Source organism: Sinohyriopsis cumingii, chromosome 10, assembly GCF_028554795.1.
Source record: "Sinohyriopsis cumingii isolate HCF-2022 chromosome 10, ASM2855479v2, whole genome shotgun sequence".
Classification (NCBI taxonomy): Eukaryota; Metazoa; Mollusca; class Bivalvia; order Unionida; family Unionidae; genus Sinohyriopsis; species Sinohyriopsis cumingii.
In genome coordinates, this window is record NC_142970.1 from 87432702 (window position 1) to 87457264 (window position 24563).

Below are 24563 nucleotides of genomic sequence, written 5' to 3' on the forward strand. Positions count from 1 at the left end.
ACTCTTAACTGTGTTTTTATAGGTAATCCTCCAAACAAAATTAAAAGTCCATCTCAGGGATCGAACATACAATTTCGTCATATTGATGTGGTTACAGCTATTCAGTTATCATATGAAACAAAAAACCGAAACGGGAAAGATAAGAAACACAAGATGCACGTAACTACATCAATTTGATAAATACAAATACATTATGATTGTTACATGTGTGCGAGATTTGTATTTTTAAAGTAGCTTTAAGAATGTTCCAGCATATCGATATATATCCAGTCGAACTCTGGTGTGGCAGTTTATAGTGATGAGGCATCATGTCGCATATATATAGCATGATGTCCCAAACAGTCCCATTATCATGACAGCAGGACGACCAGTCCCAACACTAACATCTTAATGCTGAGCGGCAAGCGTGGCAGCTGCTAGTAACATTTCTAAAAGTGTGTGACATGACTCGGCCAGGTTTCGAACCCGAGTCCTCCCATATCTGAGGCGGACGCTCTAACCACTTAACAACGGGAAAGGTTAATAATAGATTACACAGTATCACCATTGACTGTTATTATTTATTTATCTCAGTTGCAAATTTAAGTGAATTTCATTCTTTGCTGATATCCCCTTGTTCATTCAGTTGATAGTTTTGCACATACTCTGTTGGAAAAGCCGTTAAAATGTACCCAAGGGAATATTTACTCTTGTCAAAACATACCGAAAGTGATACGTAACCCACTCACCTTCGATGTGTACCGACGTCAGAAGGTACCCTTATGAAAGCAATAGCCAGCACGTTCTGATTTGAATATTTCCTGTTTCATTTGTGTTTGTTGCACGGCCCGTATATCAGTAGAGACCGCTTATCAGCAAGTGGTTCACACGCATGGCTGATGTTAAATTGATTTTCGTTATTTTCTGTAGATAATATACTATAAATAATATTTACACTTCGTAGCTGCTGAGATGGCCCTTAATATAGTGATTAATATAAGCAATATAAGTAATTTTATTTATAATAACTTGGGAATCAGAGTGTGTACAAAATGCACTTAACATGTGCTTTGCACGTCATATCCGGCTGTAAGGATGACTTGTCGATATTGAGTTGCTTTAATTTAGTTGCTAGTGAGTTGCTATAATGTACTTGAGGCACTGCACATCATCCAAATCATCATTTGGGAGGAGGAGGTCATGCCACAACAGATCAAAGACGCAATGATTGTCACTTTATGCAAAAACAGAGGGAACAAAGCTGACTGCGGCAACTATCGAGGCATATCACTCCTGTCTAATGCTGGCAAGATTATGTTATATATATATATATATATATATATATATATATATATATATATATATATATATATATATATATATATATATATATATATGTAACAAATAACTCTAGTATGTTATCGTACGCAAATAGAAACATGCATTAAAATGCAGAATGAATGACTGAATGAATGAATAGTGGGTTCACATAACTCCTCCGAGTGAGAGAGAAAATGAGAGAAACAGATGAAGAAGAAAATGGAAGATGGTATTTACCAGTGTATATTACAGATCTTACATTTCCAATTTTAAATAAAATAATGTTATTGATGCATGTAGGGTATCTGCCAATAATAAGAATCAATTTACAATTTGCGAATTGCGAGGTACATATGACTGAATAAGAAAAAAGATGATGTTCATTTTTGACTTCATTACACAATTCCTGTTATGACTTTTGTTTCCTACTATAATACACGCCTCGAAACATAATGGATGAAACCATTATATTTTCTTCAAGCATTTATGAAGCTGGCAATATCAATTATTCTAAAAGAGGACGCGGTTTTGAAGATATTTTTAAAAGTATTTATATCTTTTGTGTTTTTGCATGAGCTGCAAAACTCCAGTCATTCGGTTGTTTGGTCTTTGGTCAGTAGTGACAACAGGGAAGATATCTGGACTAAATTAGTCTAATACCAGATGTTCCAAACGCATGTGATCAATAGTAGATTCCTCACATTTTATTCCCGCTTGTATAATAATTAGCTTCGGAATCGGAAACCATTAAATAGCATATTTCTCCAAGAATATATTATGTGCGCGTTTAGCAGTGTGAAGCAGAACTTCATGACGCGCAGATATGTACTTGGAATAGGTTTACATGGGCAAAACTCTATACAAACATATTCTTGGTAAGACGTTTAACATCTAGAAACCACTTGCCATATTATTATGCTATAGTGTTATATTATTTGCTTTTATAAATCTCCAAAGTTTTTAACAATAGGAACAAATTGGAAATACATATTAATCAGATAAATCACACATTATTAGCAGTATGCAGAGACTCTTACTTTGCTTGCACACATTTGGCAAAAATACTATCATTAGCAGATCTAAACGAGACTCTGTTAATCATAACATATCTGTAAAAGTTAACTTTATCCACAATGTCAAGAAAGACATCTTTTTACCTAAAATATGAAGTCTTCTCTTCTAACTCTTTTCTAAAAGAGCATGGCCTTTGTTTTATCAATATTAACACATATTTTAACTTGTATATGACATGAGGCTGCTTGTAGACCATCTGCAATCTATACAATAGCACCGTGTCATCAGCAAACAGTAATAGCTCTAAATAAATTTATTCTTAACTTATACCATATATTGGACTGCAGAGTAATTTAGACAATATTAACAAAATTGCTATGGAGGTAGGCTTTCTCCTTGAATAATCCGACGTAAACAATTGAAATAGTTTGAGTGCAAGCTTAAGTGATTTACACATGACTGTACTGAACTATAAATAAACCAAACTACTGTTAACATTTTACCAGTCAAACAGCATTTCACCACTTTTTCGCATAGACTGGTCCTTTCAATAAAGTCACAAACACGTTATGTATTCACCGAGGACCTTTTAAATAAAAGAAAAATAATTTGAAAATAATGTCTACCGTATTACACGTATTATTCTTCTTAATAGCAAATTGTACATCGTTAATAATACCATTTCTAATTGCTCAAGAGGACAGACTTTGCATTCATAGTCTACTGAAACAATATTCAATACAGTTATGTAATGTTATTTCTTTGTAATTATTTGTGTCAGATGAACCACCTTTACACAACGTGGAAGAAAGAGGCTCTTGCTCCGATTGGAATGTTAAACATAGCTGCTAAACTTTCTAACGTGTACTCTGGTAAAAGTATATATATATATATATATATATATATATATATATATATATATATATATATATATATATATATATATATATATATACATTATCTTTAGTTTTATTAACACATTAAATAAAATAAATAAATAAAATATTAAAACATAGTTCGGTTGTATAAGTAAATTGTCTTACCATTTAGCGGATAATTATACGGGGTATCTGAATTAAAGAGCCTTATTTAGGCGCTAATGGTAGTGTTTACAAATTTACTTACTAAGGAATGTGCCATTAGCAACGCAGCTGAGTTTTGAAATATATAAATGTGAGCCTGCAGAGTCATGCATAATTTGGTAGATTCAATTTTAGTCCTTGGTGGGTTTTGTGTTTATGGTGATTTGTTCTGGTCTGTAGTGTTTGTTACCTGTTTTCTTTTAGTAGAGACATATTTTCTGTTAGTTGAAGGATTACTTTGCCACTTGGTGTGGTGGGTATGATTTTGGGTTTGAAGACAACTTTACACTTGTATAGAGCTATTTTGGTGGGATGGTTGTCTGGGTGGATATCCTATCGAATGGAGTATCGGAGGAGCAGTTTTTGCCTACTTAATTTTAAGGGTAGTTCTCCTATTAGTGTTTGTAGTTCTTCTAATGATGTTGAAGGGATTGTTTCTGTGCATAGAAGTCAGGCTTTTCTCTGGATAGTGTCAAGTTTTTGTAGTAAGGTTGCATAGTCGAGTTATATGTTTGGCAACCGTAATCCAGTTTTGATCTAAATAGGATTTATATGAGGAGGGTTTCCTGGTTGTATCCCCAGTCAGTCCTTGTGATGTTCTTGAGTAAATTGAAATCTTTGTTACAATTCTGGGTGAGTTGTTCAATGTGCTGTGTACCATGTGACGTGGCTATCAAAGAACATTCCTAGGTATTTTAATACTGTTACGTTTTTGATTAATTGATTTTGTATGTAGAAGCTAGGATAGATTAGGTTGTTATTTCATTTGGGGTGAACATGATTGCCACAGTTGATTTATGAGATATTTTGAAACCCCATTTGTCCGCACATCTCCTTATGTTGTCTAGACTCTGCTGTCTTTAACTACTTTTTTATTGGCAGGGTTTCCATTTCTCCATATGCCACTATCATCTGCAAATTGTGACAAGTTTATTTTTATTTTTTTGAGGCTGCATTGAGGTCAAGGTCATTTACCATTAGCTTAAATAGTAGGGGACTTATTACACTACATTGCGGTTATCCATTTTCAAGTGAAAATGGGTGTTGCCTATTCTTGTGGTAATTTTCCGGCCTGTGAGGTAATTGCCAATCCAGTTGAACAAGCGTCCAGTTATTCTAAATTGGTTTAATTTGGCCATTAGTCCATTGGTCGATACCAGGTCGAACCCTTTTTTTTCTAGGTCTAGAAAAACCGCTATGAGGTTGCGATTAGTTTTCCGATGTGCGTTAAAAGCGAGTTTGATGTCTGTTTCCAATCTGAGAAGTTGGTCAGATGTATACCGATTGTTCTGAAAGCCACATTGATTTATGAAGAGTAGGTTACTGGTTTCTAGGTGGTGTTTTAACCTATTTGCGATTATTGTCTACATTATTTTGCAGATATTGTTTGTAAGGGAGATGGGTCGGTACGAATTTATGTTGTTGGGATCTTTACTTAGCTTTGGGATTGGTATTACTGACCTGTTTCAATTTGGAGGGTAGTTGGCCTTATACAATATACTATTAAAGAGTTTGATTAAGGCTATTGCTATATTGATATGCGGTTTTTTATAGATAATGTAACCTAATTGATCCTTACCAGGGGATGTTTCGTTTTTGGATCGTAGGCCTATCTCCCATTTATGTATTGTGATGTCGCTATTTAGGTGAGATTCTTTTGTTCCATGGTCTTGAAACATTTCAGGTTGGGTTTCCTCCATTAGTTTTCTTTTTTGTGTTCTTCAAAAGTTTCTGGTGTGGTTTTTTTTGCTACTTATGTTCGAAAAATGCTTCGCTAGGAGGTCTGCCTTATCTTTCTTTATTATGGCATTTTTAATTTTTGGGGCTGAGGTAGTTGATTTCTTTTGTATGGCATTTATCTAGTCCCATATTTGTTTTGAGTCTGATTTTAGACTGAGTTTACAGCAAAATGTTTGCCATAGATTAATATTAGCAGCCTTTATAGTTCGTTTTAGTGCTTTTTCTTTGATCTTTATATTGCTGGAAGTAGATAGAATATTTGGTGCGTTTATATTTATTTAAGGTCCTTTTTGTCTTTATGTGCTATAGTGCACTGTTTAGTCCACCACAGTACAGGGTTGTTATTTTGGATATTAGTTGTCTTTAGGATGCATCTGATAGTTGCCTTTATAATTGTGTCTCTTATGTTATCATAATACATGTCAATATTTGGGCTTTCTAACTTATCTGGATTTACTCTAGCTAGTAATAATTGGAATTGGTCCCAGTCTGCCTGTTGGTACTTCCATTTAGGTGCGGTTTCGTTTGGAATGTGTTGAGCTTTTGTTTGAATATTGATTTTGATGGGGAAATGGTAACTTCCTAACGTATCTTCTTGATCCACCCACCAATTTGCGAGTTGAGCCAATTTTGGGGCTAGTAATGGTTAGGTCTCTGGCTAAGATAGCGCCATCGTCAGGGTTTAAGAGTGTTCGACGCGTCATTTAAGATGCTATATTGATCTCAGTTATCCATTTTCGACCATTTTACCTCTTTGATCTTTCTTTTAACCTACTCATAATTCACTGTGTGCTTTGTAGTCGCCACAGAAACTTATATTGTTGTTGTTGTTAGTGATTGTCCTTAGTGAGATTAGATTGGTAAGGCAGAATGTACCCCCTGGGTCGTATGCATTTATTTTTTGAATGTTTGTGTTTCCTATCTTTATCATTACTGACATTATTTCGATGCTATTATTGATGTTTAGGTTAGTGGGTACTTCGATTATTTCATAGTAGATTCAAACAAATTGCTAGTCCACCACCTTTCTGCCCCTTGGGTCTGTTTGTTAAGATTTCCTGGGTATAGCTATGTAGTTTGGGCAGGCGTTTGTGTTGGTATGCTATGAGGGTTTCCTATAGGCAGATTACGTTTGGTTTTACGGCCGTATTATTCAGTTTGTTCTGCAGTTGTGATAGGTTTTTAAAGATTCCTCTGCAGTTCCATTGCCAGATGGTGATTTTATTACTTTTTATACTATTAACTTCTGACGTTGTCTTTTCTGATAGTGTTGTGGTCCGATCGGCCAGTATGGTGAAAATGGTTTTGAGGGTTGTCATTATGCTATTGAGAGCTTGTGTTAGGGTTCATCCTGTTAGGTTCATTACTTCCTGTATTAATTCTGTGTTGGCGTGTGTGTTAGGTTTGGGTATGTTTGGGGTGACAGTTTTGTTTGTATCTGGAGTGTTACCAGGGTGGTCTTGGTTTGTTACAATGTGGCTTGTAGTTTTTGGTTCTTTTGTTTCCTGATTCGAGGGTATGTTTTGTGGTGCAATGTTTACCATTCTGATTCTGTGTGGAGAGTTCTGGTGCTCATTGATTGTTTCAGAGGTAGATTTTGGTGTGTTGGGGTTGATTTGACAGACAATGTTTTTGGTAGAATGGTATGTGAGGTGTTTTTCGTTCATTAAGTCCACTATTTGTTTCTCTTTTATTGCAATTCTGTATTCTGCCGATCTAGGATAATGGATTTCGTTACAGTTAGCACATTTTTGTTTAGTTGTGTGGCATTCTCCTTTGTGTGGACCTCCGCAGTACTTACGTCTTTTTTTGAATCTACATCTGAGGGCACAGTGTCCCCAGTGTAGGCATTTGGTGCAAAATCTTGGTCTATTTATGCAGTTTTCCAGCTTATAATACACTCCTGACTGTCCTAGTGTTATTACTGAGGGCTTTGGCCTAGTAGCCTCTATAACAGCTTTGTTTGTTTCTTGTCCCTTGTGATTTTAAAGACGATTTACTTTTTGGTCTATGTTCCATTTGCTGTGAGTTTATCATAGTAGGAGTTCATTGCTTATGTCCTTGTATCCGTTTAGTGCTGTTACTTTTTTAAAGATAGTGGTTTTGCTGGATTCAGCCAGATTAGTTGTGGTTTCACTGTTTTTGGAGTTCGAAGTGACTCGTGGTTTCCTTTGAGCGATATAGTGTCTCTCTACGTTGATCTTTATTGGGCCTATAGTTTCACTTTGGATGAATTTTTCCACCTGTTGAATTGTGCTGCATTGGACAATCAGGTAGTTTCGCCTTGGTCTTACCAGTTTGAACTGTCCATTGTGAATATTGACCAATGCTGTCATAATAATATTGGTACTTAGACTAGTAATTCTGTTACACCGGCTGCTTATGTAGGCCTATATGGTGTGTTCGATGGAAAGATAATTGTGAATTTTGTTTTGGGGGTTCTGTTGTTTTATTTCCTGTTCTGAGTTAACCTTACTTGTGGTTTTTTGTGTGGTTGTTTTGGGGTTTTAGTGGGCGCTTTCCTTTACCTAGGTATGTGTTTTGAGGGTTTTAGGTTGTTTGGGTTCTTTCGGTTGCCTTATTAGTGATGCTGCTGGGTAGTTTGGTAGTGTCTAATTCATTGGATTTGTTCCCATAGGTTGGTGGTTCCCTTGGTGTTTTCATCTCAGATGGTTCAGGAGTTTGGCTTGAGTGTATAGTTTCTTTTCTAATGTTTTGATTTATTGTTATTTGCTTGATTTTCTGTTGTTGGTTTGTTTGCATGTTTCTAGGATTGATTATTTCATTAAAGTGAATTTTGACGGGCTGGTTATGGTAATGTGGTCTAATTGTGTGGAGTTTAAGGTAAGTATGTTACTGTCAAATTCATGTTTTAGGTTTGGAATAGTGGTGTCTATATCTTTATTTAAGTGTGGTTTTGCCGCTTCCTTGAAGAGGATTGACAATAGTATTGGCATTGCATTTATATTGTTCCGTGGAGTGTAGTTTTGTATTTCTGGTAGTTTCTGTTGGTGGGGTGGGTGTGATGTTGGTTGGAATTTTGGGGTTTGCTGTGGCTGGTACGACTTGCGTTAATCTTGCTTGTTTTACATGCTTTACTGGTGTTTTTTGAGTTGTGATACATCCATTATGTTTACTGATTTGTTGATAGGGTTGTTTGGTGGCTTGTATGTTTGCGTGTTTGGATTGAATATAGCTATTTGTTTGGACCTAGTTTGCATTTTTCTATTTAAATTACGTCTAGCATTGAATGATTTGTCTTTTGTTTTTGTCCTATAGCCCATTCTGCTCCTCCGCTCCAAGTCTCTCCTTTGTTTCTTTGTTTTCTGTTACGTGTTCCTATCGTTCCTTTGTTTGAGAGGTCCTTTGTTCTGTGCACTTTCTTTGTTCAAAGCTTGGCGGGTTGCTAATCGTTTCCTCTTATTAGTATCATTTATTTGATGTTGTTTTCCTGTTCCTTTCTTCTATGTTAATTGGTGATGGTGGTGGCCGCACTCAGTAGGACGTTTAAAATTATACATCAAGCAGGTTTTACACAGTAAATAAATCAAGCAAATTGAGAGATAATTTTCAAACTTGATTACTTCATATACACAACAGTTCAATAACGTAAACATATTCTGATTTAGGTAGAAATTGAACATCATGGACAAATTTGGATTCAAACTACTTCCCCTCTCTTATCCTGTCCAGAGGTCGTTTCGAGTTTCATTATTCCTCCTCAGGGCTCAATGGTGGTTGCATAGGGTCCAGGGGTGTGTTGGACACTAACGATGAACTTTGCCTGTTTGAATTGAAATGCACTGTGGTTTCTTCTGTCGTTGTGGAAATCATAACTGATTTATCGACGACACCCAACTTGGTTATGGGAGCGTTGATACCAGTATTGGCACATTCTAGCTCAGATTGTAACGTTTTAACATTACCCAGCACCGTTGGTTTCGTAGAGATATCAGATAGTTCTGTTCTAGCAATGATGGGGTTTTAAAAATAATTCATCAATGATTTTAGTTTCGTCGTGTACCGTTTACTTAAACGGTTAAATCTCTTCACATGTTCATCGAGCTCAAATTTCGGCACAGCAATTTTGATGCCCACGAATTTTATTTTGTCGCCCCGTCCATGTCTCTGTCTGGGTCACCCCGCATTGTGTCCTTTACACGACTTAGTATTTCTTTTGTAATAAGTGCACGGGTATCTACTAGTCTCTAACTTGACCATCCTCGTTGCGACGCCCCCTGGTATAGAGTAAGTTAGTTTTTTGATAAGCTAGGTTTGATCTGGCCAAACTGATTTTGAGACACGACATATTGGTCCTTACCTAACCCGGTGTATCCCACTAACGCGACTATATCGTTTTTTGTGGCAAATACTGAAATATCCACGAACGCCGTTTTTTGTTCTCGTCTCTCAGCGCATTTGATCGTCCACACACACATATATGGGGTCATATTGTCATTACATAAAGTTTTAATTACCTGGGCTGGTTACGTTCTATAAATCTCTGCGCCGTATATTTGTGCTACGCGGTCGCCGGATTGGTCGACACTGAATCGACAATAGGTGACGCCAAAGCTTCTGCCTACACATAGGAGGAACAATCGCTATTTGTCTTGGCAGTGTTGATAACCGGAGCGATTAATTGCGCACACAATTGGTGATATACTTGATACATTTTCGTGGTGGCGCCAGACTATAAAACTCAAAATATATGACATAGCATGGATTGATGTAATACGAAACCAATGAGGACTGGGACCTTCATGTTACTCCAGACTGATTATTCTCTTTTCCTCAACACGCACTAACTTCAACGTTGTATCCCGCACGTGGATATCTCAAATCGCAGACGTTAACGTGGGTTCGTGAACGGTAATATCGGTTGTAGAGTCCCGTCCTTGTATCGCGCGTAACCCACTAAAATTCATATTTGATAGCCTCGAATCCGTAACCGTCGGCTGGAATATCTACGGCGTGCCATTCATGTACGGCGATCCCATCTCAGCCCGTTCGTGTTTTCCATGTGTTGTCATAGAAGTCACATTGGGAAGTGTGAATAGGTGTTTTCCATATTTGCAAATTGGAATGGAACTTTCTTCATTGTCGTGCATTGTCCTTCATAAAAGATATCTATACAAGGGAACATGATTCTAGATGATGAGTTAATTATACACAATATATATCATCCTTTAAATTAAATACCAAGTAAAGTTCATGTTTCGAAGGTTTTTTATTTTTGTTAATAATATGAACAATGACAAGCTGAGTGACATGAGAAATATAGGCACATAGCAAGCCACACATCATCGCATTTTTACCATGCAGCAAACCCCTCGTTTATCACATTTATAAAGTGAAGCAAATCCAAAGTTTATCACATTTTTAACATACAATAAATCCCACGTTTATCACATTTATATCATGCAGCAAATCCCACGTTTATCGCATTTATACCATGCAGCAAATCCAAAGTTTATCGCATTTTTAACATACAATAAATCCCACGTTTATCGCATTTATACCATGCAGCAAACCCCAGTTTATCACATTTATATCATGCAGCAAATCCCACGTTTATCACATTAATAATGTACAGGCTCGTTAAAATCTGTCTCGTGCGGACCTTTCTGAAAGATACGATTTCATGAAAGCGTTTTGGAATAAATGTTCAGTTCTGCCGCTTTTCTTATTAGTATCTATTACAATACATTCAGAGATTAATACATAATGCCACTAATCTGAGCAATCCTATAACGTGATTGTTTTCCGGAAATTCTACAAAATTATGTGTCTCAGTTGTCTGAATAGAAACAAAATATTCACTCTATTTTCCAAATATGGGAAACTAAATTAATTGCAACAATACAATAAATATAACATTTTAGTCCATGTCGTATTGATTTCTTACAGAATAACACTATGAATTAAAACGAACGGCTGTAGCTTAATGTGTAATAGATGTTTAATCTTCATGACTGTGTCGACATTGTACGATATGGCGTTCAGTGTTAATAATTTCAATTTACAAATAAAGAATTGATTACCAAAATATATTGTAGGTTAATTGTAATGTTTATGTGCCTCCTTGATCATTACATGACTTCGAGTGACTCCAAATGCATTCTGGAGAAGACATATATTATAACTGATTTCAGCTGATATGACACCCACCCCCCGAACATGTTGTAACATCAGTCACAATAACGATGAAGAGTATGATCTGGAGACACCTGTGCATTGATGTCACGTATATGTACCGGGGTTGAGTCAAAATAGATTTTAAATGTTTGATACTTCATATATATTTTCCTGCGAGAGGTTAGTGACTAAAAACACATTACTTATTTATGACTTATTGACATCTACCGCATTGAACATAACCTATGCTTGACAATCTACTCCAGTGAATTATCAAATTTACTTTTCTTGGGAATTTCAGTGATGCACAATCAAAATATTATTTATATATTTCTTTACACACACACACACACACACCACACACACGCGGATTGCTATACCTATGCAACATATGAACTGGGACCGGGTTAAAATGCACTCTGATGCTGCTTTTTATATCCAAATATTTTCTATGCACAGTAAACTTAAAGTGTTATTAAATTTCAAAATGTTGACATTATTGACACTAAATTGTGTTTCTGTGCACCGTGTCCATAATGCTGTGTTTATATTATTGTGTAAAAGGTTGGGAACAATGGATCCAAAAATCTGATGACAGATCAGTGTATTATAATAAATGTTCATTCATGTCATTTGCGTCGCGTGATCTTTCGAGGCGAAATATCTTCATGAAAACGTTAGCTTTCGCGACGAAAATATACTTCTGTTAGAAACATATTACTTTTTCACAAGGAAAGGTAGTTCCAATGCGACGAATAGTCAGCATATAATTTGGGGCCAGCGAGTGTAAGATATAAAAAAAAAACAATTATTTTGTAACGAAAGTAACATTTATTTCTGCTGAAATAAACAATTCCATCATAATTTTTCTATTAACGTAAATTTATTGTCAGACATATGCAGTACTTAACAAATATATTGTCTAGCTGATAATATAGTAGCGGTGAGGTTGTAGCGTTTTAATTGGTCTCAGAGAGAGACAAAGAGAGACAGACAGACAGAGAGAGAGACAGAGATAATCAAAATGTATTGCATTTTTCGTTGCATCCTCCTCATATACGTAATCACTAAAGTTCAACTAGTTGAAAATAAAAAGCCCAATTTTTTCTTCCCAAACACCCGTTGGTCTGTATATTAACATTTTATTACTATTACGAATATTAGTTTAATACATGCTGGAAAATACTAGAGATGGACAAATATTTACTACGATTTTCATCATCATTATTAAATGTCAAACTAGAACAAAGATATGCTCAAAGGTTAGCGAAGGCATCAACGGTAAAATGTATCCACCATCATCAGTTGTATGAAATCAATGAATACAAATATAAATATTAACCTGAAAAGGGAAACATAATGTCATTAATAAATTAAAGTTTATTTTTCTTCTACGCAGTTTGATGAGCGGTAATATGAATTGGAGCTATCCGTTGAGGCATGAACGTGGACAAATGATTTAGAAATAATTAGCTTGGTATTTGAACATCATGGACCACCATATATATGCCAATAGATATTTGATGTATTACACGAAAGTTTGCGGGTATTGTTGCCTGTAAGGATGTCTAAAGTGGTACGAAATACTTGGTTTCCTTTAGCAAGAATATCTTCTGCATGATCCTGTTTAAGAGCACAATAAAGCGTCTGTGCCGATCTATGATAAATCATTAGAAAACAATAGATTACGAGATATTTCATGAGTTTCGTCATGTTAGTATGATGAGCTAGTATATATTTTTCTTACATCACTGATTTCACTGTTTAAAATTGCCTTTTGTTCAGTTTCATGTCTCGACACCTAATATCACCGCACAACCTGAGCAGAATTTTTATGTACAGAAATCAAATATTCGGTTGCTAATTAATTTAGATTGTAAACATGGAAGAAAAACTCACCTGAGATTTTTAAAATGTGCCTAATTCTTAGCTTAAAATAATTATGAAATAATAACGGATTAAAGAGGAACGGATGTCTTCTGAAATTGATTTTTAAGTTTACAGAAGTTTCAGAACTGTCACTTTGAGTATTTGCCGAAATATTCGCCAGTGTAATAATACCAATTTTATTCTTCGATATTTAGATCTATAAATATAATCTGAAGGGTATGTAGGTATGTTTTGCATAAAAACCATAACTGATGGACAATTTGAGCAAGCGGGTTCTTCAACTTGATCAAACTTAGTAGTGTCATTATGGTTGTTCAGGATTTGGATTAGTTTTCTAGATCATTTGATTGGTTGTGGGGTCCATAATCGCTACTCAGGTGGATGCTATTTTGACTCGGCCACTTGATAAATGCTTCTTATGTGTTTATGAGTCGGCGTCTTTCCTTCGAAAGAAAGTTGGCTATTCCTGTGTATTTACACCATTTTGTTCCATGTCGTCGGCAAACCTATGTGTCAGTTCTAACGCTGCTACATCACAATAATCCAATATATAGCTTGCTCTCGTGGTTTTACCAGATCCTTCTCCGCCAAGGAAACAACAAAGTTTATTACGCCCAAGTGGATCTTGCATATGTGCCACAATTGACATTGCCACTAGGTCATTAACCAGTCATGCTATTTTAACGGCGGATCGTACGCGAATGACCATTGACCCGCGTGGATAGATTCTTGATTCCTATTTGACCATATTTAGTATTGGACGTTGATATTAATTTTGATTCACACGTGTGTTGATAAGTTTTAAGAAAACATCACAGTTTAATCAATGTGTAGAACACTAGAATAATATCGTACAGCGTTAAATGTTTGAATCAATTGCGACGACAGCGGCTTTCACAGAATTGTATTCGCGCGAGTAGTCTCGAACTAATAAATCTAACTCTTCCAAGTCTATAAGTAACCGTTGAGAAAGACATTCAATTATTTGCACATATGAAGCTAAATTTGACAATTATTTTTCATTGGATATTTTTCATGTGATATTTATTTCAGAGTTGCCTCATATAAGGGTGTATGAAACCAACATGTTAGTACGGCGTTAGGGTCACCAAGATGAATAAATATCCACACTACTAAAATAAAAACCTGCAGCGCAATAGGGACCTATTAACTATCAATTTTCCGACGCGCATTAGATGACCTGGCGAAAGCGTAAACTGTACGATTTGAGTAAATCTTATAAAATCGTCCTCAGGAAGATGTTTATTGACTAAACCTCTCACAGAATCATGTATAAGAGGACAACACCGTGCAAAGGCCAATAATTCTGGCTGGTAAACAATCAACTATATCAATGCGTTGGACATCATCGACGTCCAAGGACCATAAGGTTATATGAACAATAGATCTCGGGTCAGACAAAGAAAACCCACTAGCCAATACGTTTGAGGAAAAATACAAATACTTATTTATGCTTGCTATGAATGAATAACGGATATACTTCATGTCTGTTCATTGCGAGAAACAAAGCAAAATATTAATTTGCATCTAAAAATACCCACTAATTATGCACACAATAATATGTTACCTTTGTTTCAAGTGATCGTGTATTGTATTATCTGTACCGATGAAATTATTCTACAGACAGGTAACAGTATATTGGTAATATATTTCATATTTCGGTGTTTTTTTTTCTGTGAAGAGAATGGTATTCATAAACAAATGCAATGTCTCGTGTGTAATCGTACAATTTAGATAATTACTAGTGATGAATAATGCACATGGTAGTTATAGGTCAAACATTAGAGTCTAAGATTCAACCAATGTGGGTATGTGAGAAAGCTTGCCAGTAGCTGCTCGTGGGTCGTTGGTTCTTTCAGAGGTTTTCTCGGGTTCTCGTGTGCTGAAAAATGGCGTTAAACCCCACAATAACAAAAACAACAACAGAGTTATACTAAATTGGAAGAATGAGATTATAGTTATTGCTTTCAGCACAGATCATTTCTTTTCCGTCGTTTGAATTAAGAGTAGATACAAATATTTCATCCGACAAACACTCGATACAAGAAGTTAGTGTAAACATGTATAATTATGAAGCGATGAAATCAAAGTAGAGATAGGCAAGAAATCAGAAACGTCAAACGTTTTTAAATGGCAGATGTTTTCATGATCACGATTCTTGGCTGCTTATCTATATCATATTTCTGGATATTCTATTATTATTGGTCTCCGTGAGTTACACATATTTCATATTTTATAGTTTTTGTAGCGAGTGCACTTGTTTTGTCTTTGTATTTTGGATTTGCTACTCAACATCCCACATTTACTATCCAATATCCTACCTCTACTTTCCGTGCATTGTGGGCAATACTTGGTTATCAACCATCCACCAAACAAAATTTGATATTATTCAACACGTATTGTGACGTGAAGAAAACCTGATCACCTTCTACCACATAAAAATGGTAGGATGTGAAAAACTTTGATTGAAATTGCACTCTATCACGCGCAAGATGGTAGGGGCGTTAATACGTATGCTATCGGTATATACAAGCAAACATACTATCACACAATCAATGATACTCATAGCATTTACACTATATCATTCAAAAGAATTATAGAAGAGTTTTTACGTCTTATTTGCTTCTGAACAGACGTAGACATTTACAAACACAAAACACACAGTGATAATGACTTTGAGCAGTATCTCGCTTTTGGAGGAGATTAGGGTGGCACAGAACTAGTCTTAGGATTATTTAATCAAAGAGATTTGACATATGCATCGCTTCGCAGTTCGTTTTCTCAAACGTCTCCTGGAGTCCATATAGTAATACTCCCTTTCACATATAAGTTTTGTTTCCTTACCAAATAGTTGTGTATGTGATGCGTGTAAAATTGACATAAATGTATATGAATACAGTTTTGCCCTGCAATCGGTATCATCACCATATATGGATGCCCTTTCACATACCGTGTCGGCACCAACACACAACACTCGCCAGTGTTGCGCCGACTTAGTTGACACGAATCTGCTAGGGCGCGATTAGCTTTTCTATGGCTCCTCTTTCTTCCGCTAAATTAAATGTGTGGCTTCTTAGGCCTGTTTGCCAAACGTAATGACTAAATGAGGTTAGCTCCTGTAATCCCGACGATATCCATTAATTCTCGTACTTCGAGGGCAATATTTCCGGGATAGAAACTAAATTCACGCTTATCCTCATCAAATTTGTTTTTGTTATTTCTAGTATCACAATATTTCTATAAGTAATGTCATGGTTGCTTAGGTTCCATGCCTTGAATTTCGGAAGGAGTTAGTTCATAATCAATTTCCAAGGTAACATTGTTCAGTCAATCATGCAATAAGCAACATCTCCATTCCAAGAACAGAACAGTGCATGCTAATTATTGAAAATATACATCACCGCTGGACATATTTTTTCAACAAATAGATAAGGTCACACATTGTCCAAAAACAAAAATGTGTCTTTATGTCTATGTTGTCGACTTCAATCATTCCATTCAAAGACATGACAATGAACACTAGAACTATTAAGGGACAATCAGAATAAGAATAAAAAAAGAAGGTGAATTTTATATTGTTTGCTTTTGCTCTGCGTAAGCAGCAGGGAAGTTGTACAGACCTTCCGTTCCAGACAAAATAAAGCTTCCTACGCGAACTTTCTCCGTAGAAGCCTCAGATTCCACTTTTGCAGCCTTTTACGGAGATTAATTTTCATGCATTTCAGACTGAGTGCATCGGGTTGTCGCGCCGGTGTGTCAATAAATATTAGCATTCGAGACAGGAAAAATAAATGAAGAAGAATTCTTCGGGATAAGATTTTTGTGTTAATTTTTCTGTTGCAACGCGGGGCTGCTTTCTCATGAATAAATTTGATCAAGACCAATTCGATACCGACTGCGTGGATCGTGAAGATTTATCGTGATGAAACCATGCGGCGTTGCCTGAGCGCGGCTGAACAAATTTTTAAATTTATTTATATCCATGTCGCCGTTGCACCAGGTCTGATGGATATTTCTCAGCGTGTGTGTGTCTACGCCATTGAACACCGATAAAATATTGCAATTGTCCCTAATCACCTTTGGAATTTGCGTATATCTCTGTGTTACGTAAATAACATCGGTATTCTTGTGTCTGCCACGCGAGAATATCCTAGCCGGGTTGGTCTGTTTGTCCAGCATAACATCGTCGAATACAACAAGATTATTAATATCGCCATCTAAATTCTCCACGGATGGAGCTTCATTGATGTCTGTGATGAATTCGATTGTGCCTTCGTCGGTATTGTCGCTGAATTCTTTTAGCACCTGATAACATCGTTGATCGTCCACGGATGGTGCAATCAAGTACAATTTGTCCCATTTTAGCCATCGCATAATCAAATTTAGCAACAACTGCGTCTTACCAGATCCTGACGGGCCAATGATTATCATCCTGATCGAATTCGGTAATACCGCGTTATGTTTTATTTGCTCGCGTCGCTTCGTTGCTGAAAAATCAATTACATTCATGTTACTAAAATACATGGATCTATATTGTGTTAAGTGTCGCACACACACAGCTACGATAAATCCAACCGAAATCGTCACACGCAACAACAGGAATGCGATCTCAGGAGAATGTGAAGTTTGTAAGACGCGCAAGTTCAGATTTGTAAAAAAAAAACTAGAAGAACCACCGGAGGAGATATCGCAGCCTCCTTGACAAATCTACCTGGGACCCCCTGGGCAAAATATCCCGGAGAGAAGCATCTGCCAGGGTATAATTATTGTGGACCCGGAACGAGGCTCGATATCGGATTCGACGATAATGACCAACCAAAGCAAGGTGAAGATCCGGTAAACGCTATCGATAAAGCTTGCTATGATCACGATCTCGCATATCGCAGCGGGGATTTACAACAAAGGCATCTCGCTGATATCAAGCTAATTCACGCATTAGACGCGATTCCTAATAAAAGTTTCAAAGAGAAATTAGCAACTTGGCTGGTAAAAGGCGCGATGAAAGGTAAATTAGTACTCGGCGCTGGTAAATAATATGGAACAAATATATTATTCTCCGCGAGGATTCTGGCGAGGAAAATCAGCAATTGCCAAACTTGCCAAGGCCGCCAAAGTAAAACAATCCGTCGCTGAATCGTGGCTATCGAAACAGGCAATTTGGCAAATATATCTTCCTCCGCCTAAAAAAATACCGTACGCGAGTTTCACTGTCAGCGTCCCTAATGAGGTCCATCAGGCCGATCTAATGTTTCTTCCTCACGATACCGTTGACGGCGTCACATACAAATACGTTTTAACAGTCGTTGATATCGCTAGCAGGTATAAAGAAGCAGAGCCATTATCGAATAAAACAGCAACGGAGATCGCTAAGGCGTTTAGCGAAATTTATTCCCGATCCCCGTTGAAATGGCCGAATCTTCTCCAGGTTGATCCGGGTCGAGAATTTCTTGGTGCGGTTACTTCACTGATGAAAAAGAATAATGTTAAAATCCGTCGCGGTATTGTAGGTGTTCATCACAATCAAGCTATCGTCGAAAGATTCAACAAAACGCTCGCAGAACGATTATTCGGATACCAATACGCGCGTGAATTTATTCAAGATAATCGATCTCACGATTGGGTATCAAGATTGCCTCATGTGATTAACGCGTTAAATAATGAGACGACTCGAACAATAGCAATGAAGCCTGCAATTGCAATTACAAAATCGAATATACCACTAAAGAGAGATTCCACAATTCAGCCTGTACTAGGTAGCGTCACGGTCAGATATTTATATAAGCAAGGCGAGGCTGAAGGAGGCAGAAAAAGAGCAACCGACCCAACCTGGAGTGTCACAACACATAAAATATCCGCCGTAACAAGATCGTCAGGAAGACCAGCGATTTATATCCTAGATTCGTTAGCGCCTCAACGCGGATTTACCAAGGAAGAATTACAAATAGTACCAGAAGATACTCAACTACCGCCAGCGTCACTAATGTGATTTACTCGAATTCGTCCTAGCTGAGATAATTTTCTTACTCTCGACACGGCTAAATACACTAAATTTGACCAGGAAATTCTATCATCGACGATCCAAACTTGACCATCGACGGTCAATCCCTGCGACGAGTGTATCGTTGTAGCGTATCCTAGTTTCCACGGTGATTTTTCTGCATTTATCGCGTCATTAACGAGATTAATATCAACGAAGATAATATCATTCAAGACCAAAATCTTTTCCTCTCCGCATGGTAAAATAATATTAATATTTTGTTTTCTGGTATTAGCGGGCCTGTAGCATAACGGCACCTGCAGCGTTGGAAATTTCTCGCAATGCAGCTTGAATAACATTTCCTGGATAATATCACGAATAATTTTCCTACTAGCAACGATCAAATGATCGGGACGCCACAAATTTAGAAAATCGCTCATTGGAGTCTCGTCGATTATTTTTCTCATAACGTCACATTGAATCTTATTCGGTTGTAATCGAATTAATTTCTTAAATTCAGTCAGTAAAATATCAGTCGATCTATAATCGGCGTCGATTTCCTCGTAATAATCAACGAAGTTTCTGAGCCATTCATGAGGCGATTCGCCATCGATAGGATCAGGCTGGCCGTGATCTCCGCACATTATCACGGCGGTATTTTTCCCTTCCAGCCAAGTCAAGATCGATTTTAAAATATCTAAATTCACCGTGCAAATTTCGTCAAATATTATAATCTTGTTGATGTATTTGTTTCCCATACGAGCCGAATCCCATGATCCACCACTGTACTTGAAATAACTGTGATACGTGCAAGAACCAACGCCGCGCTGCTTTATTTCTCGCGCTAATCTGTGAGTCGGAGTCAACACAATCATATCGGAATTTGTAAATAAATTTATTGCTCGCGTTGTTTTACCGCTACCACCAGGACCATTTAGGTAGACGAATTTACTGCGTGAAATTGGGTCAAATGCAGATGCGGCCTTGGAAAAATTTTCAAATTTACCTCGATGAAATTCATCGCAATCTTCGACATCGGCGTCTTCGCAATAATCTAGAATATCCTCGTTTTTTATCCTCCAGGTTCCCCATGAACTACCATCGGTGATTAAATTTTCCAGCCTGTATTGGTATTTTTTATCGATATAAAATGAATCCGTCGCGACTCTTACCGCGATATCAGAAAATTTATTTATCATCGAGAGTAAATTTATACTTACATAAGCGAGCATCGACGACCACAAATGTGTATATTGTGCCGATTCTCCGTCAAGGTAGCTAATCACTGTACCTAACTTTGCTCCATCGATGATAATATTCTCTCTGTTGCAGAATATTCCTCGTGATACCGTATCGGCGATTATAAAATCCATCTCGGCATCGTTGATAAATAATCTAGCGTGCCGGTGTTTATGATCAACGGATCCACCTTGAGTAAATTTACCGATTATGTTTCTTCCTATATCTTTCGCGTTGTCACAGTCTGTCGGTAGCCACACCTCGGTCTGTTTCCTGTAAGATATAATCTCCTCACTCACCGTCAACGACACTAACATCGATGAATCTAGCATATATCTCAACAACACCGTAGGGACCCAGCGACGCTGAGAGAAATGCCTTCCGAACCAAATATAGCAAATTTTATGCAAATTTTCAGCAAACTCGAACGACGTTACATAAGCGAATCCGGTCATGGCAAAATCAGGCAACGGTCCGTTAATCGCTACTCTTGTCATCTCGCTGGTAGGATGGCCGAATTTAGCAAAATAATCGGCACAATCGCCATATCCAAGAAAACTTCCAGGATAACACGCGCTCATGTCAACGGAGATCATATCTTCGAAATAATACTTGGTATTCCACAATCCGCCATGGCCGTATTCGATACAGCTAAGTTGAATATCAGCGAGATATTCGTTTCTCGTAGGTTTCCACGAGTTTCTCTCTCTAGCGGCATGAGCGGCAACAGACGGTACTGTAAAGCAATTTGTCAGTAACTGATCGGGATTCGACGAATATTTCACCGCGAGTTTTTTCATCGACTCGTGTAATATTTCATCACGGTAAATATCGCCGCATGGCAAAATAAACTGATCGTATTTTTCTTCGCTCGAGAATAACCATATCGATATCGGATCAGATGCGCTTAATTTTTTGATAAATCTGAACATGGCATCGGAATTATTATTCTCCGCAGAAAATTCCGTAGAATTTTCCACGGGATAAAATTTAACAACACGATTCCGCGGAAATATCATTACCGACTGTGTCCACGCATGCGAGTTGTGATCGACAATCTCGATTGGTGCTCCTCGAGATTTATACGGCGACGAGTATAATATTTCTCCCGATAACGTTTTCACGGTAATAGGAAATTTAAGTTTTTTGCTCAACGCAGCTACATCATCCACAGATGCACCATCAGCGACAGTCTTCGCCCACGCGTTAATTTTATTCAACCTCAACTGGGTCAAACCAGATCCACGTCGAGCGTTTTTCATATGTTCGATAACACGCTCGGCCACGCAATTTATCATCGGCGATTCTTTCATCGCAGGTAGATTTTTCACGTCCGGGTTGTTATTTAGCCGATAAATTCCATAAACGACTGCACTAGATGGATATGCCCTGGCGTAATAAGGACCATCGATTCCAAGTAACAATCCGTGCTTAGAGTTTTTATCGAGAACGACGTTTTTCTTACCGCCACGCACTGGATCTCGTTTATCGCGAATAATCCAAGTATCGTCGGGCATTTGTGTGATAAATTTTATTCCAAAGATAAATCGCTCTTCGGAGTGTTCGATTTTTATATGCTCGATTATTTTCTTGGCTCGTTCCAGATTCATCGTAGCATCAATGGAATTTGTTTTCCAAGTCGACCAAGTATGAACCGCTCCATCATCGAAGAATTCTTTCTTGGCTCGGTCAACCTCAGGTATAATATATTCTGCCTCATCAAGATCAAATGCATCCATTGATTATATTTTAGACAAATGTTTAAATTATAATAATGCATTGCAAATGGATATTAATCGGTTCAACAAAATTCTGTGATAAATCCTGCAGAGGCGATTATTGCGGCGCTCATATACACGCGATTCGGCGTGGCAGTAAAGGACCACAACGGTGTTTAGTTTGTCAAGTTGGCACGCGAGGAAAGACTCGATTGTGCCTGGATTGTGGAGGAAAAAATTATAGGGAATTGCGGCGATATTATGAAAAAAGATCCTCGTCGGTGATAACCTGCGAAGAAGATTATGTTAATCGATTCAAAGCAAATAACGATTTAAACAAATAGATTATCATATATGAATCCAAAATCAGCGATTACATGCGAGTTTAAATCTCATCCAACGATCGCGGGATACGAGGCATCATCGGATGGTGTTGTCAGACATATCAGAACGGGGAAAAATGTTGGTAGTTTTAATAAATTTGGTTATCTCAGATTTACCGCCAATGTGAGTAAAGGAAGATGGACGAATTATCTCAGTCATAGATTTATATTCGAATGTTTTCACGGACCAATAGAAATCGGTCTGGTTATCGACCACATCGACGGAAATAAACTTAATAACAAATTATTCAATCTCCGGGCGGTAACTCAAAAGGAAAATTCCAAATTTGGTAACAGCGGCGGACGATCAGCCAAGGCGGTCAAATCGATAAATCAAGAAACAAACAAGGAACTTGTATTTACATCGATGAATGCCGCCGCAAAACATTTCGGTATTCATCCGAATTCCGTGCGACTTGTAGCAGAAAAAATTCAAAACGCAGCATTTTCATATGAATTTGGCGCTTGGATCAAATTTTCTTATATTCAGATAATTTCAGACTCAGAAAGTGAAATCAAAGATTTTTGAAAATTAATTGAATATTACAAAAATTATATAATGAACGAAGAAAACGTAAATAACATCATCGAGGCCATCGAGAATCTAAAAAAGAAAAACATAAATTTATCTTCAGATTTGGACGCAGGTAAAATCCGGTCCGAATTTGAGACAGTTGTTCAAGGAAAGCTCGAGTACAGGTACACGCTACCGTCAGAATATAAATTCATAAAGAAAATCCAGATTGCCATGTACCAATCGCTTGCGACAGTCAACGATGATCAAATCGAGAATTTTGTTAAATTATCGACGCTGGTAGAAAAAGTTAGATCGATTTTGTCCGACGAATACGAGTCAAGAAAAATTACAAGCTCGCGCGTCAGGCAGCTAAAAAAACTGGTTGATGAAAGTAGAATCGAAGATTCTAGAATTAAAATCGAAGATTCTTAAATATAACGAAATTACTCAATTTTCTTGATTTTGACTACCAACTACCCCGTCAAAAATAAGAAAAAATTAATATTTATTTTACAAAATACAAGAAAAATGTACAATTTTCTTCATTTTGACTACCAACTACCCCATCAAAATCAAGAAAATTCTAACTTTGTCAAATTATTTTTATTTTTCATAAATAAAATTTATTTATTAAGAATATTATTTTTACTGAAGATTTTTTTTTTTTTACTAAATACAACGAAATTGCTCAATTTTCTTAATTTTGACTACCAACTACCCCGTCAGAAATTGAGTAATTTGTACATTTTTCTTTGATTTTGACTACCAACTACCCCGTCAAAATCAAGTAATTTGTACATTTTTCTTGTAGCTGTTTTCAACAACATCCGCGTGAAGATAAATCGCGATAACTTCCGTTATGTTAACGATACCTGGCGAGATATGCCGCCCTTGCCCGGCAGGATCATTATTGTGTTTGAGAATCGATTCTGATTGTATTTTTTTAGTCCACGAGGCATGTAATTTCGGAAATAAATCATCGATGGTATCAGTGACGGATTTTCTCATTTCATCAACATCATAATCGGGAAATTTGAAATTTGGTAGCGTTTCCTCGGTTAATCCAAATACTCTCATGAATTTTTGTTTTTCTCCTGAATTTCTGATCAACTCGAATTTGCTAATAGGAAGAACATAATCGGCAATTGATATATCGTCGATTATCGCCCGAATGAACATACCATGATAATATTCAACATCATTCGCGAGTTGATTTAAAATCTTCACGCGTCCGATAATTTCGCTACATGAACCTGATTTATTTAAGATGCATTCATGAAAGGATTTCCGCAATAAATTTAATTGTAATTTATGTTCTTGAATAAATTCGTCGAGGGTTTTTCTTACCAAGATACCGTCTATGGGGAATATTGTCCTGTTAATGTTGGTAGCGTCGAAGATTTTCACACCGGGGGGAATTTTAGGAAGAGGCAACCACGAGAGAATTCTTTCGTCCCTAAAAGTAAAAGCGAACACCACCAGGTTAAATTTGTGGTTATTCATGAGGTTGATGGCGCTGTGGATCAGAGGCTTGTGTTTGATATC